At 47.7% G+C, this 12,164-nt stretch overlaps 1 protein-coding gene across 2 annotated transcripts in view; it reads left to right on the plus strand.

Moving 5' to 3' along the window:
• SPINT2 (serine peptidase inhibitor, Kunitz type 2) overlaps positions 1–12,164 on the plus strand; it is a 28,427-nt gene that overhangs the window by 1,820 nt on the left and 14,443 nt on the right. The window lies entirely within an intron of this gene.

Here is a 12,164-nt window from a genome sequence, read left to right on the forward strand (position 1 = left end):
TAATATTCCAGTGGGAGAGGCAGAGCTAGTGAAGGTTTAAAAAGCACTTGCCATGAGATTAAGTTACTGAGAATTAAATGAACCAGGTGAAGTACACCAACAGGGTGACGTAAGATGTTGGGGGCGGCTTTAGCTCAGGTGGTCGGGGGAGGTCTCCGTGAGGAGGGTGACATCTGAGCTCTAACATGAAGAATGAGGAGGCAGTAGCCACACGGAGACCTGGGGGACCAGTGTCCAGTTGCAGGCAATATAGTACAAAGGCCTTGAAGCTGGAACAAGCTTGGTTGGGTTCAGGGAAAAAACAGAGCCAGCCTGGCTGGAGCAGGCGTGAAGGAGGGGAGGACTGGAGGAGGATGGGAGGTGGGAGAGGTAGGCTGCCTACCTCCTAGGCATCTCCTAGGCATCTCCTAGGTGGGAGATGGCCTAGAGCTTTATAGACAGGTACTGGTGCTTGAACCCGGGAGGCGGATGTTGCAGTGAGCCAAGATCGCGCCACTGCATTCCAGCTTGGGCAACAAGAGTGAAACTCCCATCTCAAAAAAAAAAAAAAAGAAGGCCGGGCGATGTGTCTCATGCCTGTAATCCTAGAACTTTGGGAGGCCAAGGCGGGCAGATCACTGGAGGCCAGGAGTTCAACACCACCCTAGGCAACATGATGAAACCCCGTCTCTACCAAAAATACAAAAATTAGCTGGGCATGGTGGTGCATGCCTGTAGTCCCGGCTACTCGGGAGGCTGAGGCAGGAGAATCGCTTGAAGCCCAGAGGCGGAGGCTGTAGTGAGCTGAGATCAAGCCACTGCACAGCAGCCTGGGCGACCCAGCAAGACTCAGTCTCAAAAAAAAAAAAAAAAAAAGAGAGCAGGCTAGGTGTGCACCAAGTCATCACGTGTGGTAACTTCTGGGGACTGGTTAATTTCTCTGTGCCCCAGGCAGGAGAAAAAAGTGAATTGGTGGGGAGAGGCTCAGCTGTAGGTGACTGGGAGTCAGGAATGCAGACATTGCTCATTCTTGCAATTAGAACCAGAATTTGGCAGCTCTGCTGGACTTTTTCAGTTGAAGTAATTACGTTAGGATGTACCTCCCAGTTACCTGGCCTCTTGCTACCTCTGGTGCTTACTCTGAGCTGGGATGTGGCCTCTTGCTACCTCTGGTGCTTACTCTGAGCTGGGATGTGCCGTTTAACCTTTGAAACAGCCGGGTGCGGTGGTGAAGTTAACGTGCCTTGCCCGAGGTCACTCGGTAGTAGTAATTGACAAAGCCAGGTCTCACTGCAGAGGCCTTCTCTGTTCAGAGTGGCCTACCTGACTGCTGCTGCCGGCTGGACCTACTGACCTTTCAGAAGTCCTAGTGTCTGACTGGGTGAACTCATGCCCTCACTCATCGTAAGTTCTGTTTGTTTGAAAGCTTGAACAACTTAATTGGAGGCAGGAGGCAGTTTTGATTTTTTTTTCCTCGCTCCTTCCTGATTGCTTCTGTTTTCTCCGGAAGCGAGTCATCCACTGGGAGTGTGGTGTTGCTGAAGCTCCATGCAGTGGCTCAGGTGCTGCCGGATGAGTGTGGTGGTGAGGGAGGAGTGAACAGAGAATGTGTGAGGGAGGGAGGATGGGGGTTGGTCAAGGAATTTATTCTGTATGAAAACATGAGGGGGCGGAGGGCCGAGATAGATGGTAGGGCCAGCAGATTGTTGGAGTTGAGGTTCTGAAGGAAATGAACCAGACAGATAGGATGCAGTGAGTAGTGAGTGAGATGCATGAGAGGGAGGTTCTGAAGAGGTGGCAGTTACTGAGACAGGTCTAGGTGTGACCCTGAGAGGAAGCGGGGGGGCGAGGGTGGGACGAGATCAGCTGGAGGTCTTGGGACCTAGAGGTCAGAGGACCATCTACCTGGATATAGAAATCTCCAAGAATGATCATAAGAGCAGCGGGAGAGGTGGCAGGCCCGGAGCTAAAGTTGGGAAGGAAGGAGTAGTTGTCTGGGTTGGCAGATAACGTGCCAGGCGGGGTAGTGAATGATTTACTCTAATAATGGGAGTCTCCCAGCTGGGGGTTTTGGGGAGGGTGGAGGGAGAACAGTCCAGAAGCAGCTCCCAGGAGCAAGGAGACCTCCCCACTTGGAAGGGCCCCAGGAGGTGTGCCCTCAGGGGAGATTCCAATTAGGTAAGAGGGTGGCAACAATGTTCAGAGGAGATTGAGGACATGGAAGGTTTGCTCAAGACCAGTCCTGAGTGCCAGAGGGCCCAGGAGTTGGGGGAGGGGAGATGGGGACAAAGCAGGCCCCACCGTGTGAGAGTGAGGGTTAACTCAGGGATCGGGGCTTCTTGTGAGAAGCATCATGTGGTCTATGATTGATGTGTTGGTGACGCTCTGAGTAGTGAGGGCAGGTGGGAAGGGACAGGTGGACGGGCCGGACAAAGAGTGTCCTGACTCCAACCTCTGCAGACAGAGGTGGGGGGAAAGCTGAGCTTATGCCAGGTGAGAAAGCTCCCCTATCTAGCGTTAGGGACAGTTACCATCTGGAGTGGAAAGCACGCAGAGATTATAAACTGGCCACTCCCAGGAAGCTTCACACAGCCTTTATGTGACTTGTACATTTTCCAGAATTGGGATTTTTTAAACATAAAAATGTAGTTTTTGGCTTTGCCTGAAAGACATGAAGATGTAATGGAACCAAACCAGAACACAGGCCTGTTTTCCTGCCCAGCAGTCCCCGGCAAGAGCCGAGTACCTCTTTCAGGCAGGAGATATGCCACTCCCTAGCCTGTAGATCTTACTCAGCCTGCCTCATCTCAGCTACTGCTTGCCCTCTGTCTCTGTAGTCCTTTGGCTTGTGACCCTTACCTTAAACATATGCTCCATTTAGTAAATGGTAACATGTAACAGCTCTTTATAAATTGCACATTACAGTGTGAGACAGAGAGCACGCGCGCGCGCGTGTGTGCGTGTGTGTGTGTGTGTGTGTGTTTGTGTGTGTGTGTGTATGTGTGTTACGGCTGGCTGTTGGGGAAATCCTTATATCAGGTAGCTGCAGATATGCAGGATTTTTTTCTTTTCCTTTTCCCCACCCAGGTGGTAAATCCTGGTATTTTGAGGGTCCTGAAATGTGTAATGTTGCTCAACACCAGGCCAGATCATGTATTTCCTCCGCAGAATAGAAACTTGAAAGGTCCTTTAGGAGTGGCCAGTTAGGTGTAGTTCTTGCTGCCAATAACTTTGTGCCTGGCCCTGGGCATCAGAACTTGTGTTAATGGTTACTTGGCTTAAGGTCTTTTGTTTTTGTTTTTGTTTGTTTTGTTTTTTTGGGTTTTTTTTGAGACGGAGTCTCTCTCATCGCCCAGTCTGGAGTGCAGTAGCGCGATCTCAGCTCACTGCAAGCTCCACCTCCCGGGTTCACATCATTCTCCTGCTTCAGCCTCCTGAGTAGCTGGGACTACAGGCGCCCGCCACCACGCCCGGCTAATTTTTTGTATTTTTAGTAGAGACAGGGTCTCACCACCGTGTTAGCCAGGATGGTTCAAGGTCCTTTGTTGATTCTTCTTGGGAATTTCCACTGGAGGCAAGCAGGGCAACACTTATTTGAGAACCTCTCCTGCACCTTTTTTTTTTTTTTTTGAGACAGAGTCTTGCTGTGTTACTCAGACTGGAGTGAAGTGTCGCCATCTTGGCTCATTGCAACCTCTGCCTCCTGGGTTCAAGCGATTCTCCTGCCTCATCCTCCTGAGTAGCTGGGGTTATAGGTGTGCACCACCACACCCAGCTAATTTTTGTATTTTTAGTTGAGATGGGATTTCTTTTTTTTTTTTTTTTTTTTGAGACGGAGTGTCTCGCTCTGTCGCCCAGGCTGGAGTGCAGTGGCACGTTCTCGGCTCACTGCAAGCTCCGCCTCCCGGATTCACACCATTCTCCTGCCTCAGCCTCCCGAGTACTGGGACTACAGGCACCTGCCGCCGCGCCCGGCTAATTTTTTGTATTTTTAGTAGAGACGGGGTTTCACCGTGTTAGCCAGGATGGTCCCGATCTCCTGACCTTGTGATCCGCCTGCTTCGGCCTCCCAAAGTGCTGGGATTACAGGCGTGAGCCACCGCGCCCGGCCTGAGATGGGATTTCAACATGTTGGCCAGGCCGGTCTCGAACTCCCGACCTCAGGTGATCTGCCCACCTCAGCCTCTCAAAGTGCTGGGATTACAGGCTCGAGCCACGTGGCCCAGCCCTCTCCTGCACTTCCAAGGGATTTTCGAAATCCATGGACCTCTCAGGTTAATTATAGTGTCTGTAGAACCTTAACTAAAAAGTAAGCTTTCCAGCAGACTCCACAGACGTGTTATTAGTTGCCACCCTTTCTTTACTTTCCTCCTTACCCCCATGGATAGTCGTGACCCTGGTGGTCAAAGATAAGATGACAGAAGAGCTAAAGTAAAGCTGGTGTTGGCGATCAGCTGGGAATTCTCTAAAGCAGCTTCTCACATTATTCTTATCCTCCATAGAAGGAGTGCTTGTCCTACTTGCAGGCAAGGCAGTTTGGTTCCAGGGTAGTTCGAAATCTTATTCACTGATATAGTCAGCAAATGTTTATTGAGCACCCACCAATTGCCAGGCACTGACTCACTCAAATTAGAGCACTGAACAAAATAGACCCCCTCCCCCATCCATGGCAGACGTGTCATAATGAGAGGAAGACAGTACAATAAATGAACAGATGAGTGTATGTCTGGTGATGAGTGTCAGGGTTGGTGTGCTTAGCACTGAAAATGGGGGCTTCTGAGGTTCAAACGGTTGCAGTTCCTAAAGAAGGTTGAGGGCCTTGCCTTCAGGTCTCCGCGGGAGACTGGCCCCTTTCCACTGGAAACATTGCTTTGCCCAGTCAGTATTTGAGAGCTCAGCCTGCAATGGAGAAATCACACTTCTCCTCTTTCACCCTGCTCCCCACCCTGTTTCTCATTTTACCCATCCCCAGCCATTTGCAGAATGCATGCAGAGCTTCTGTTTGCCATGTCTGGAGGCTACAGGGGAGGCTGAATAAGGGGTGATAAGCCTGTGGCTCATGTGAGGCGGGAGAGAGCCCAGCAGGAGTCACACTGAAATGACTCCATTAGCCCCAGGAGGCCTTGGCCCACTGGCCATGACTAATGTGGACATTAGAGTGTGGATTCCGATGTCCTGCAAGATCCTCCTCACAAGTGTCATTTCCTGGTTGTTTCTGGCAACATCTTTTTGAAAACTCCCTGTAAAGAAGTGCTGATGTTGATGCTGAGGCCCAGGAACTTTGGAGTTTATTTACTTTTTTTGTTGTTTTATTTTCCTTGGCAGGTGAAGTAGGAGCTAGAGTTTACTTATTTTGAAGTTTATTTGAAATATGCTTTTTATGATTAGAAGCCGTTTTAGAAATGAGGGTGAGGCCGGGTGTGGTGGCTCACGCCTGTAACCCCAGCACTTTGGGAGGCCGAGGCAGGCGGGTCACGAGGTCAGGAGATCGAGACCATCCTGGCTAACACGGTGAAAACCCGTCTCTACTAAAAATACAAAAAAATTAGCCTCGTGTGGTGGCGGGCGCCTGTAGTCCCAGCTATCTGGGAGGCTAAGGCAGGAGAATGGCGTGAACCCAGGAAGCGGAGCTTGCAGTGAGCCGAGATCATGCCACTGCACTCCAGCCTGGGCAACAGAGCAAGACTCTGTCTCAAAAAAAAAAAAAAAATGTTATGCTAAGTGAGAGGAGCCAGTTACAAGAGACCACCACATGTTTGGCCGGGTGCAGTGGCTCATGCCTGTAATCCCAGCACTTTGGGAGGCCGAGGTGGGTGGATCACGAGATCAGGAGTTCAAGACCAGCCTGGCCAAGATGTTGAAACCCCATCTCTACTAAAAATACAAAAAAAAATTAGCCGGGCACAGTGGCAGGCGCCTGGAGGCTGAGGCAGGAGAATCGCTTGAACTCGGAGGGCGGAGGTTGCAGTGAGCCGAGATCACGCCACTGCAGTCCAGCCTGGGAGACAGAGTGAGACTCCATCTCAAAAAAAAAAAGAGGGCAAGAATTCACATGTTGTTTTACTCACACGTGTTGGAGATGGAGCTCAGGGTGATTCCTGACTGGGCCCAGGGTCCATGGCCTCAGAAGTCCCTTAATCTGAAGTCCTTCAGTTTTATGTGATACTGCTGGGCACAATGGCTCACGCCTGTAATCCCAGCACTTTAGGAGGCTGAGGCAGGTGGATTGCTTGACTCAGGAGTTTCAACATGGTGAAACAAAAAATACAAAAAACTAGTCAGCCTGTAGTCCCAGCTATGTGGGAGGCTGAGGTGGGAGAATTGCTTGAGCCCAGGAAGTGGAGGTTGCAGTGAGCCGAGATCACACCATTGCACTCCAGCCTGGGCGACAGAGCGAGACCCCATCTCAAAACAATTTTATATGTGATAGTTTGTCCATGTGTATGCCAGGGTCTGTCATTTAGAGTGTATGGCATGTTCTTAAAGGGGTGGGGGAACAAAAAGATACTATAATAGTTTGTGACCTTTTGAAGGGCCGCTCTACATGAACAGATATATAGTATGTCTGTGGTATTAAAATTGCGTGGGGCGATTAGGAAAAACATTTCCAAAAAGTCTTAGGGGGAAGGTAATAATGAAAAAAGGTTGAGAAACACCATTCCAGAGAGAGGGTCCAAGAGCTTTCCTCAGTTCTGAAAATGGTCCATGATTTGCACAAGGTAAAGAATGGCTGAATGTGAATTAACAGCAGACAGTTTCTTAGAAGATTTGAAACTATTGTTTCCTTCCCAGCTATTCAGATGGGCTGCTCGGATTCTTGTTATGGATTGAGGTGAGGGTAGACTTAATAGTCTTGTTTCAGAGTGGAATATGGAGTGATGGTAGGCATGAGTAGTGATGAGTTGCATTGTGCTGATAGGTTATGAAATGTAAATTTTTTATTTTTTGATATGGAGTCTCTGTCGCCCAGACTCTGGAGTGCAGTGGTGCGATCTCGGCTCACTGCAACCTCCACCTTCTGGGTTCAAGCAATTCTCCTGCCTCAGCCTCTTGAGTAACTGGGATTACAAGCATGCGCCACCACGCCGGGCTCATTTTTTTGTATTTTTAGTAGAGACGGGGTTTCACCATGTTGGCCAGGCTGGTGTTGAACTCCTGACCTCGGGTGATCCACCTGCCTCAGCCTCCCAAAGGGCTGGGGTTACAGGCACGAGCCACCGTGCCCGGCCTGAAATGTAAACTTTTATATCTAAATATTTTATATAGAAAATACCAAGATTTTATATCTGAAACACCAAGATTTTATGAGCCTCATAACTTAAGTAGGATTTGTAATTGTAAATGTTCTTTCCTCATAAATACCTGAGGTTTTTTTTTGAAAGGTTCTGAATTGTCTCAATAATGAAAACTTCCAGACACCCAAGCCTAGAGGAGATGGGTAGTTGGTAGCTTTCTGTACTGGAAACAGAAACACTCAAATATATAGACCCTAGCCAGCTAACCAAAGTAGGTAGATTTATAGATCACCTTAAAATAAGGTTGATTGCACAGTAAATGTCACCTTTGGAATCTGGCTTGGTAGAATTGAAATAGGCTTCAGTACCTCCTGTCATTCAGTACCTGTTTTCTTGAACTCCTGACTTCAGGTGATCTGCCTCGGCCTCCCAGAGTTCTGGGCTTACAGGCGTGAGCCACTGTGCCGGGCCTCAGTACCTCTTTTTAAGATGCTCTCATTCATTCCGTGGTGAAAAGATGCTTGAAGTGCAAGGGCAGGTAGGTGTGGAAAGCATGGAGGGTTTGTGTTGCTTCATTTGTTTTGGTGTTTGTTTTTTCCACCAGTCCCTCCCTCTGGCTTTCTGCCTCCCAGTCCAGCATATCCTGATCTTGTAGCCATGCAGGACTTTGACCCGTGTGGTGGTTTGCCATTGTCTTCTTCCAGGTGAAGATAAGACATCATTGGTTTGGCTTGAGGTTGTACTTTTGGCCTTCCCTGTATATCCTCTTCCTGCTTATCCTCTCCGTCAGCATGCTTGGTTGGACTCTGTAGTGAAATGTGTCATTCTCTTTATTCTGACTGTCCCTATATTAGTCCTGTCTTCATAAAAAATACAATCGTAAAGATACAATATCTACTATTTGTTAAAAGTTTTGTGCCAGGCCAGGTGCGGTGGCTCACGCCTGTAATCCCAGCACTTCAGGAGGCTGAGGTGGGTGGATCATTTGAGCCCAGGACTTCAATACTAGTCTGGGCAACATGGTGAAAACTCGTTTCTACAAAAAATGCAAAAATTAACCGGGTATGGTGGCACACGCCTATAGTCCCAGCTACTTGGAGGCTGAGGTGGGTGGGTCACTGAGCACAGGTCAAGGCTACTGTGAGCCAAGATTGTACCACTGTACTCCAGCCTGGGTGACAGGGCAAGTCCCTGTCTCAAAAAAAAAAAAAAAAAAGCTGTGTGCCAAATACTATTTTAAGCAATTATAATGGATTAAAAACTCCTTTAATCTTCACAACAATTTTTTTTCTTTCTTTTTTTGAGATGGAGTTCTTTGAAACTCTTGGATTAAATGACTCTTCAGAGCTTTCTTTGCTTTTTGATACTAAGGAGTGGCATGTCTGGGGATTTTTATAGCAAATAATTTCTCCTTGGCTACTATCCTTAGAATTCCAAGTGTTTTTAATGAAAAGAGGGGACTTATTTTTAGTGATGTTAGTTGTTTTTAGGAAAGGTGTCCTGCAGTGTTTTTCGCTAAGGTGGCTCACGCCTGTAATCCCAGCACTTTGGGAGGCCGAGGTAGGCAGATCACTTGAGGTTAGGAGTTTGAGGCCAGCCTGGCCAGCACAGCAAAACCCTATCTACTGAAAATACACAAAGTAGCCAGGTGTGGTAGTACACTCCTGGAGGCCTAGCTACTCGGGAGGCTGAGGCAGGAGATCACTTGAACCCGGGAGGCAGAGGTTGCAGTGAGCCGAGATCGCGCTATTGCATTCCAGCCTGGACGACAGAGTGAGACTGTCTTAAAAAAATAAAAACATAAAATGGAGAGGTAGACCAGCTTACGGGAGGTGTTGCACTTCCCTCTGCCACTGGAGAGACTCTGGATCTGCAGCCAGGGAGCTTGTGAAGGCTTCTTGTCCACAGAAATGAGGGCGGCAGTTGTGACTTTCTGGATGGTGGCCCAGAGGAAGCAACACTGGCAAAGCCTCTTCTGTGAAGCAGCTCTGAGAGCAATTTTGTGACATTGAAAGAGCAAAGGATAAAACGTTGAAAGCTGATCCAGATCTAGAAAAGTGTTTGGCAATTGCTGGAAAAGGTGTAGAAATGATGCTTGCTCTGTGTCGTAAGTTATATGGTGAGAAGACCACAAGCACGGTTCAAACTCCCCTTAGAAATTCTTTTGCAAAGAAATTAACACTTTAATCCTAAATGTTTCTAATGTTTTTAACTTACAGTATGCTAAATAAATACTCTTTCTGTTTGTTTGTTTGTTTTGTTTTGTTTTGTTACTCTGTGCATGTATAGCCAATAGAGTTTTTCTTTCCTTATTTTTTTGACACAGGGTCTTGCTCTGTCGCCCAGGCTAGAGTGCAGTGGTGTAATCTCAGCTCACTGCAACCTCCGCCTCCCGAGTTCAAGTGATTGTCCCGCCTCAGCCTCCCGAGTAGCTGGGACTACAGGCGTGCGCCACCGTGCCCGGCTAAGTTTTATATTTTTAGTAGAGATGGGGTTTCGCCATGTTAGCCAGGGTGGTCTTGAAATCCTGACCACAGGTGTAAGCCACTGTATCTGGCCAAAAAAATTTTTTTATTTTTTGTAGAGACAGGGTCTCACTATGTTGCCCAGGCTGGTCTTGAACTCGTGACCTCAAATGATCCTCCTGCCTTGGCCTCCCAAAGTGCTGGGATTATAGGTATGAGCCACCATGCCCAGCTTGACAAAATTTTTTTTTTTTTTTTTTTTTTTTTTGAGAGATGAAGTTTCACTCTTGTTGCCCAGGCTGGAGTGCAATGGATCAGCTCACTGCAACCTGTGCCTCCTGGGTTCAAACGATTCTCCTGCCTCAGCCTCCCGAATAGCTGGGATTACAGGCATGCACCACCATGCCCGGCTAATTTTGTATTTTTAGTACAGATGGGGTTTCTTCATGTTGGTCAGGCTGGTCTCGAACTCCTGACCTCAAGTGATCCACCTGCCTCAGCCTCCCAAAGTGCTGGGATGACAGGTGTGAGCCACCACGCCCAGCTGACAAAAATTTTTAAATGTCATTGAGCAGTATCATTTTTCCCACTGATTATGAGATTGCTTTGTGTGATCACACACTGACGGGCAGGCCAATTGCTGCTTGTATTCAGTATTTGGCCCCTTATAGAAAACATTTGCAGACCCTTGTTCTAGAAAAAACAGATGGGTGGGAGGAGGAGGAGGAGAAGCATTTCAGGAGTGGCTTTGGGCTTTCCTGTCCTGCACGTGGTGAGGCAAGAAGCTCTTGTGCCTCAGCTCATAGCACTCATGGGAGTCTGTCAATAACTAGAACCCTAGGAGTTATTTTTGCTTGTTTTAAAAATAAGCTTGTTTCGGGGCCAGGCGTGGTGGCTCACGCCTGTAATCCCAGCACTTCGGGAGGCCGAGGCGGGTGGACTACAAGGTCAGGAGATCGAAACCATTGTGGCTAACATGGTGAAACCCCGTCTCTACTAAAAATACAAAAATTAGCTGGGCCTGGTGGCGGGCGCCTGTAGTCCCAGCTACTCGGGAGGCTGAGGCAGGGGAATGGCGTGAACCCAGGAGGCGGAGCTTTCAGTGAGCCAAGATCGCACCACTGCACTCCAGCCTGGGCGACAGAGCGAGACTCCATCTCAAAAAAACAAACAAACAAAGCTTATTTTAATGGATATAAAAACATGAATGAAATAAAACACCAAGTTCAAGGTGGTAGGGGGTTAATTTGGAAGAGGCAGAGCAAATGTGATTGAATGAGGGGTATGCAAAGGGTTTCTGCTCTATCCATATGTTTTATTTATTAATTTATTTTTGGAGAACAAAGTCTCGCTTTGTTGCCCAGGCTGGAGTGCAGTGGCGTGATCTCGGCTCACTGCAACCTCCACCTCTTGGGTTCAAGCGATTCTCCTGCCTCAGCCTCCCAAGGAGCTGAGACTACAGGCGCATGCTACCACGCCCGGCTAATTTTTGTATTTTTCAGTAGAGACGGGGTTTCACCATATTGGCCAGGCTGGTCTCGAACTCCTAACCCCAGGTGATCTGCCCAGCCGGCCTACTCTATGTTTTAGTCCTTGAGAATGTTAGAATTTGATGACACTGAGATGTGGATATACCAGACATGGGGTATTTTCTGTACTCGTCAGCATATTTGAAATATTTCATTAAAGTTCTTACTTTGCAAAGTAGACACAGCTGCAATTATGCATTTTTGGGAAATGATTAGGTACTATCTCATCTGTTTTGTTTTTTTGTTTTTTTGTTTTTGAGACAAGGTCTCTGTCACCCAGGCCTGAGTGCAGTGGCGCAATCTCAGCTCACTGCATCCTCTGCCTCCCGGTACAGGTGATCCTCCTACCTTAGCCTCTCAAGTAGCTGGGACTGCAGGTGCACACCACCACACCCGGCTCATTTTTTTTGTATTTTTGAGCTCAAGCAATTTGCTCGTCTCAGCCTCCCAAAGTGCTGGGATTACAGATGTGAGCCACTGGCCCAGTACTATCTTGCTAAGCCTATAAAATTAGATTAGATTGGTAGTACTTGGGACCCCTCAGAATTCTATAATGTCCTTCTTAGAAGGTGACAGCAGATCTATCCAGCAGACTGTAGATTGTTGTCTTAGTCACCGGCTGATTGTCTTGGTTAAAGCTCTAGTGACTTCAGAACCAGAGAAACTTGTTTTCCAACACATTCAAAGACCAGTTTGCTTTGCAATTTTGCAATAGCTGACATTCAGAATGCCTGCGAGGATTTTGTAAGTGAGGTTCATATTTTGGATAATGTGTGACTTTAGCCATTTCTGATGCTTTTCCAAAAGAAAGTTACTCTTCCCTAAAGGCAGGAATTCTACTTTTGCTTAGATATTCTGAAGCTTATGAGTTCATCCAAATTTGGTTCCTTTCAGCATTTTCCTGTTGGTCCATCTCCATTTTGAAAACATACAGAATGTACTTAATTTTGCCCTAG

The sequence above is a fragment of the Gorilla gorilla genome, chromosome 20 (assembly GCF_029281585.2).
Source record: "Gorilla gorilla gorilla isolate KB3781 chromosome 20, NHGRI_mGorGor1-v2.1_pri, whole genome shotgun sequence".
NCBI lineage: Eukaryota > Metazoa > Chordata > Mammalia > Primates > Hominidae > Gorilla > Gorilla gorilla.